This window comes from Barbus barbus, assembly GCF_936440315.1.
Source record: "Barbus barbus genome assembly, chromosome: 42".
In the NCBI taxonomy this organism is placed as follows: domain Eukaryota; kingdom Metazoa; phylum Chordata; class Actinopteri; order Cypriniformes; family Cyprinidae; genus Barbus; species Barbus barbus.
The window spans coordinates 17,334,589-17,342,651 of NC_136720.1; the positions used below are offsets into that span (position 1 = coordinate 17,334,589).

At 36.1% G+C, this 8,063-nt stretch overlaps 1 protein-coding gene across 2 annotated transcripts in view; it reads right to left on the bottom strand.

Annotated features, from left to right (window-relative positions):
- Window positions 1–7,329, bottom strand: part of nrcama (neuronal cell adhesion molecule a) — a 55,481-nt gene extending 48,152 nt beyond the window's left edge. Inside the window, exon 1 of one of the 2 annotated variants that reach the window (XM_079404289.1) lies at window positions 7,212–7,329. The gene's annotated coding sequence lies outside the window, so the exon portion shown is untranslated. The remainder of the gene's footprint in view (window positions 1–7,211) is intronic. The other variant, XM_079404290.1, reaches the window with a different exon arrangement.
- Between the last annotated feature and the right edge of the window lie 734 nt (window positions 7,330–8,063).

Below are 8,063 nucleotides of genomic sequence, written 5' to 3' on the forward strand. Positions count from 1 at the left end.
GGTTTCCATCCATAGACAGGCACAGAGAATCGTGTCTCATCCAATCACTCGACTGAAAGAGCAGTGCATTGTGGGGTAGAGAGCACATTAGTTCTCGTGATATAAGTGGGGTAATTGTTACTCAACTTGTTGTCCAATTTATCTGGTCGCAATTTTCTAGCAATTCATACATTTAAAGCATAATTTCTAAGCAAATATGCCTTTTTAACCCATAATGCATTTGGGCTGAACTCACTGTGTCCTCTTTATCAGTTTCCATAATGGTTAAACATAAAAGATAACATTCCTTTCCCATAAACAGTCCTACACTTGAACTCCTCAAAAGCAGCATATTTCCTCCTCTGCAAGGGCTTTTATTTGTGGTTAGTGCTGAAGACTGAGGATTGAAAGAGGACAAACAAGCTAGAATAAAGTTCATGAGATGAGACAACAGTTGAAACTGAACAAAAGTTGTATTATCTTAACCTTATTAGAGAACTAAAACATAGTATTGCCTACATATACAGAAATACAGGCCAAATGTAGACATTTATCCAATGCATTTTGCAGTCCTGCATTTTTCTCAGCTTGTACGTCATAAATAAAGCCAGACAGGTGGAGCTGAAAAAGCTTATATTTTAATAAGCACAGCATACAGTACTCAGGAGGTAAACACATGCCACTTATTTCTTGAAGTTTTCATCACCCAAATTACCAGGCTTTATAATGTAATTCAATTAGAAGCATGCAACTTGTGCATCGACTACAATCACACACATTTATCATACAGCAATGAAATAAATCACTTCTACTAAGAGAAACAAGTCAGTATATAAGCAGTCCTTCATGTAATATTGTAAAAGTAATATTGTAAAAGTATATTCTTTTTTAAGTAGTAAATAAAAAAAAGATTATTGGAGTATGTTCTACAACAAAAATACTATTTCAGTCTTGTAAAAAAATAAATAATATATATATATATATATATATATATATATATATATATATATATATATACAGTGCATTCCATAAGTATTGGAACAGTAAACACAAAATTGCTCTGTTGGCTGTGGAGTCAAGACATTTGCAAATATGATTAAAAGATGAATATGAGACAAAACTACAGAATGTCACATTTTATTATTAGCTGTTTCAACACATATATGTTTTACCAAATAAAAAGAACAGCACTTTTAGAGTTCATCACTCATTGATGTGAGCATAAGTATGCAGCCATGAGCCTTTAATGCAGCCAATTCCAATTGTTGCTTGTTTTGGGGAGTTTCTGCCTTTACTCTCCTCTCCAGCTGGTGAAATTCATGTTCAATCAGATTTAAATCTGGAGATTGACTTGGGCAATCTAAGACTTTCCATTTCTTTGCCCTTGTAAATTCCTTGAGTGAACTGGCAGGGTGTTTTGGGTCATTGTCCTGATGCAATATGAAACACTTCCCAATTAATCTGGTGGCATTTTCTTGAATATTGGTAGGCAAGATGGTTTTGTACCCTTCCAAATTCATTCTGCTACTGTCATCATACATTAAGTCATCAGTAAAGTTGAGAGGGCCTGTTTCAGAGGCAGCCATGCATGCCCATGCCATGACACCACCTCCACCATGCTTTACAGATGAGGCTGTATGCTTGGGATCATTGCAGTTCCCTTTTTTCTCCACATTTTTGCTCTGCCATCACTTAGATCATCTTTGTCTCATCGGTCCATAAACACAGTTCCAAAACTCTTCTGGCTCACCTTTGTGCTTTTTTGCAAACTCTAATCTTGCCTTTCTATTTTTGGTGCTGGTCAGAGGTTTTCATCTTGCTGTGCAGCATCTGTGATTCTGTGTCAAAGTCTCCTGAGGACAGTAGATTGTAAGAGCATCACCCCAGCTTTCTGGAAGTTGCTGGTGATTTTACAGACACGTCTTTTAGGGTTCATTTTCACAGCTTTTATGATTTGCCTGTCATCAACTACTGTTGTTTTCTCAGCCGATCAGGTCGTTGTTGGTTGTTGGTGTCGCTGGTGGTTTCCAAACTCTTGATTTCTCCATGCCCTTTGTTTTTGCTAGAGCTCTAACTTACTTCCTCTTTTCTTTTAGCATCCAAATTGCTTGCTTTTCTCTCAAAGTCAGCTCCCTCATCTTCATCCTGGTTTGTGTGTCATCATCGAATGCAAGATTCAGAATACAGAAGTAATGGATATAACTGATACGACACATTCCCTGCTTTTAATATCTGAAGAATTAATGCAACAGGACACAGCTGTTCACTTAGAAAGACCTGTGAGGAAACTGTTCCAATACTTATGCTCACATCAGATAGAGGGATGAACTCTAAAAGTGCTGAACTTCTTAGCTGGTAAAACATCTATGTGTTGAATCACCCAATAATAAACTGTGACATTCTGTAGTTTTGTCTCATATTCATCTTTTAATCATATTTGTAAATGTCTTGACTCCACAGCCAACAGAGCAATTTTGTCTTTACTGTTCCAATACTTTTGGAGGGCACTGTATATATATATATATATATATATATACTGCCCTACCAAGGCAAAAGACCTTAATTCGCTAGAGTGTGAAACTGAGAAAAATGACTTTAAAGTTTTTTACTTGTCCAGCCAAATTAATTATAGGTAGGATACTGGAAATGTGGCAATTAGATGTTTTAGTAATGAAAATTATTTACATTAAAAAAATTGTGAGCTCAAACTTGATTTTTAACCTCATTTTGAAGTTCAATGTACTCTGCCTTTGCATTATCTGCAAAAAGTGAGAATTCACACCAAGGCAAAAGGCAGTAACTTCCACATTATCAATATTTGATTGCTGATCACCATTTACAAAATCGTTATAGTAACACCTGTATAAAATTTACTGATCATGGGCTATCTCATATTGGCTATTGCGTATAGTAAGGTGACTGTATTATTATTATTTATTTTTTTACCGTAGCAAGCAAACTAAAAGTTAAACATGTGAGTGGATATCGTTTTGCAACCAATTTATTTGCTATGCTCAGTAACGTAAAATAATTCTAGACATAGCTTATTTTGACTTGAATTAAATAGCCTAACCTAAAAGAACGACTTGTGGATTCATGTGAACGCCAGCAAGCAGGCCTGCTCAGAAATGCGTGTGGATTAAACATCTCCGACGACGTTCAGCGCTATGGATTGATTTTATCGGGTTACAAGAAAAGGTAGGATTTGGATTTAATTAGCCTTTTTCACACTGCTGCCTTTCTGGCTTCCGGATTGGCGCTTGCAGGGTAAAAGTTTTTCCGGTGACAACAGCAGATTCATTCTGAACAAGAATGAATTTGAGAATCAAAGTCTTTTTTTTACAAATTAGATCCTATGAAAATGCCTGAACTGCTGGTACTGTACTCTACAAAGCTCAAACATTTCACAGTTAACTGTTTGGTCAGCTCGGGTCATCACACATACAAGTTTGTTTAATTCTAAATGGTTGCAGTTATAATTCAGTTAACACTTGCTTTGCCATTCTGTCCGTTTGGTGCTGGCTGTGCATTATGACTCTCCACGTGATTTTTTTTCGCTATTATTATTATTATTATTGAAGTAATATTGTATTGTCTATTTGCTCTCCTTTGCATTAATGTGATGGAGTAAATGTACATTGTATAATGTGCCCTGTGAAATACATATTAAACAAGAGATGACTCGGATTCATGGCTTTGTTCCTATTCTATCGGGATTACATTGTTGTGTTAAGTTTAATATGCTTCAACCGGACTGAGAATTGTTTAATGTATTTTTTTTTTCTAAATGCACATTTAAATCAGTGTTTATTGTCATTTCTTTGTAATTATCTGTCAAATCTACAAGCAATCTTTGACTGAAAATTGTTTCAAAGTCAATCCTACAAATATTTTCCCTCAAATCTCCCTTAATCTCCACAAATCGTTTATCAACCACGACAAGAGAAAATAGCTCAGAGTCAGCTTATTCTTTTTGATGAATAACAAGCATGTTAAAGCAGAGCAACAGACATTTCATACAATCTGTAATCCCAATCATATGCTATATCATCATGTAGGATTGATATGAAAGGAAACAGAACACCTGTTGCATTTACCCTGGCAATTCCGGTCACAAAAACTATTGTTACACTGAGTTCATGCCCCTTATATCAAGCTTAGAAATTATGACGCATTAAAATCAGGACACAAGGCACATGTGGCATATTTGCAGAGCAATTACTGACATGCAAATGTCTAGCCTGCCATGCCGATGGCAGCTGGTGCTGTGTGTCTATGTAAATATCCAGCATCTGAATTTACTGAGTCACAAACAAACACTCCAAATCCACAGCAAAAGCTATTTATTTCTTTACTTGTGATCCTCTCTGTGCATTATTGTCCAGTCATTCCATACCAGATGGTGAAAAGTGCATGGCCAGAAAGCAAAGGTTCATGATGAAGCACAGCTGGCTTAGTGGCACGTACCTGGTGCCTGTTGTGCTTCATCAGCGTTGCTATAAATTCCCATCCAAGAACCCCCAAAAAAGCATTTGATGTGGTTCCACCTGGACTCTGTTCAGAATACAATTTCATGGAGCATAATTTTGATATAAACAGGTTCAAAATGCAGCAACTAAACAAAGAAAAAGGCATAAATTAAGGAACTTAATAAATAAAGAGAATAAAATTTAACAAAATCTGTAAAAATCCACCAAATTCAGATTTCCCATCTACTTCCAAAGCAGATGCATTTGATGGAGCAGTGACAAAGGTATTATATTAAAAGTATATTTTTGCATGAATGAAACAATGAATTGAACCAAAACGATTTCAGAGCTAGTAAAGAACTCTAATCAAATTAAATGTAAAATAAATAAATAAAAAGTCAAATGATTTAAAAATAAATAATACAATTATAAAATATAATGAAAAAAATATTTACACCCATATATAAAGAACCTGTTCAGTGCTCCACAAACGGTTTTCTGTTCCTGACTCTCAACTGCATTACACCAGCATTCCCTCTCCCACAGACTAATTTCTGTCATCATTACTGCCCTGAGCAAATGCTAATTAAAAATTGCTATGAAAAGCTAAATGGGAAACTATATTCTCATCTCACTAAGGGACTTGTGGCTTTGCAGCACGCAAAGTAACAGCTGTTATGCACACATGCATAATAATATCCCATTGCCTGCATGGGACATGAAAGCAAAGGTCCCATATTTTCCCATTCATTAATCATCATTCAGTTGTGTCGATGTTAGACCGCCTGCAGGTCACCTAAGAAGCCATCACAGTATTTAAAATCCATTAAAATTACAATAAATTAGTGCAAAGCACAAACAATCCATACAATAAATTCTCCTAAACTGCACTGTGTTAACCAGAAAATGAAATAGCACTAGTGTCGACCTTCAGTAACAGCAAAAGCAAAGAGTCCACAAAAAATAACTGCAATAAAATTTGTCAATTATAGACAACGTCCTGAAGAGTTATTTTAAAATAACTCTCTAAATAGCATCACTGATTCTAATTAAATCACATTTGACAACAGCCTATAGCTGCATAAATAGACCACATCCTGGCATTTTTGGCATAATGCTGCATGCATTGTACAGTAAATTACACCTGAAGTCCATTAAAACACTGACCAATGCAGCTGGCCAGTGGTTTCATCACTTGACAGAACATAACAATTGTAGCCTTTTGCATTCTGTTTGTGGGTTTATAATATTTCAGTCTTTCATCATGCCTGATATTTTACACATAATAAATTAATAAATGCCTCTATTATTTTCAATCTTTTTACAGCATGAAGTAAATATTTTGTCAAAATTGTAATTGACTACATGTGTCAAGCTCAACAATTTGATTCAGCTGTTACCCTCGATATTATAAGATATATATGTGTGTGTGTGTGTGTGTGTGTGTGCACCTGGTATTCATCACGTCCTGGGGACCAAATGTCCCCACAAGGATAGTAATACCAGTAAATCTTAATCTTGTGGGGACATTTTTTGGTCCCCATGAGGAAACAAGCTTATAAATAATACAGCATACAGTTTTTTGAAAATCTAAAAATGCAGCATGTTTCCTGTGAGGGCTAAGTTTAGGTGTAGGGTTGGTGTAGGGCAATAGCACATACAGATTGTACAGTATAAAAACCATTACGCCTATGGGATGTCCCCATAAAACATGGAAACCCAACATGTGTGTGTGTGTGTGTGTGTGTGTGTGTGAGAGAGAGAGAGAGAGAGAGAGAAATATATATACAATTTATGAGAAATATGCCATAAATATGCTGACAAGTTGATCATCCATCAAATGGGTCCTACTATTCAACATTTTTTCATAAATTTGCCACCATGTTACTTCCATAGTTTGTTTATTTATGTATATTTAAACATTATAACCTATTTTAGATGTTCATTTAATGTAAAACTGCAAAAAAACAGGGTATAAACTGCACTTGGACAGGTCTCTAATTTTGGTAACAGGGCTGCAAAAGTCATGAACACCAAAGAAAAAGAAGAGAAAATATAAAAGTTTAAATAATATTCAGTTGACAACATTGAGGCTGACAATTTTCCTTTCACAATTTGTTAAAATAAAAACAAAAGTGTAAAATAACAAATATGTAGGCTACCTTTTCAAGAGTTTAGGCCCCATTTGCACCCTAAAGTGCCATTACTTTATAGAAAAGAAACAAAGACCATAAAGAAAGATGCAGTAATGAAAGAGCCTTGTTCCCGTTGTCTTTTGTGGGCCCTATCCTATTACTGTAAACGGCTGTTTTTTTGTCATCATGCCATGACAGCAGGTCCATCTAGTTCTCAAATGAAAATGAATAAATACCCAAATCAAATATTTACATTTCGGAAATGCGCCGTAATGAGCAAATATTGAGGATGATGCCTGAGAATGACGGGAACACCTGCTGGTGACCGAGCAAGATTTCAATTAAACATAGACTTTCATGACGGACCGTTTATCGACACGACGCACAATGAAAGCTGAATTTTAAACGGACATGTTGTATGATATTTCAAAGAAACGCATCCTTTGTGATCCCTGCCACATCGCCGTGAAAATCCGCATCATCATTGGTTGCCATGGCAGAAGCACGACTGGATGCTCCTCATCCACTCAAAAACTGCACCTACTGCGCATTCTCCTCAGCAAAAGCGTCTCGCCATAAACACGGAGAGAATAACGCTGCGTTCAACATAATGAAACGTAAAACTCACCGATTCCAGTGATGAATCCTCGACCTGTCGGGTATCATAGGACTGGTGTACGTTTAGTGTGTTGTTTGTCGGCGCGCGCCGCAGCTTCTCTTCTCTTTCTCCTGCTGCTGTCAAACGCGCAGCGCCGTCCCGCGCACGCTCAGTGCAGGTGACGCGACACATAAACAGCACTTCTGGACGCTTATCATACAGACACAAACAGTACTACTGGACTCTTATCATTCAAAGAACACGTTTTGTATACTTCCGATGTAAAAAGAATTATGGTTCAAAAGTTGTTTTTGTTTAATTTAGGCTACTTAAGGGCATAGTTTACCCCAAAATGATTTGTTTCCAAACCTGCAGGCCATAAGTTTCTTTCTTCTATAGCCTACTACAACACAAAATATGTTTTGAAGAGCGATAGAGACCAAACTGGTCCACTATACACTAACTATACATTGACTTCCATTGACTATGCATTGACTTCCATAGTAGGCTATTTTCATTTTGGGGTAAACATGCCTTTTAAATTTATCCATTCATAATTTGTGACCCTGCACCACAAAACCATTCATAAGGCTCAATTTTTCGAAATTGAGATTTATGCATCACCTGAAAGCTGAATAATTAAGCTTTCCATGGATGTATGGTTTGTTAGGACAATATGTGACCCTGGACCACTAAACCAGTCTTAAGTCACGGGGGTATATTTGTAGCAATAGCCAAAAATACATTGTATGGGTCAAAATGATGAAATTATTTTTCTTTTATGCCAAAAATCATTAGAATATTAAATAAAGATCATGTTCCATGAAGATATTTTGTAAATTTCTTACCGTAAATATATCAACTTCATTTCGGATTAGTAAT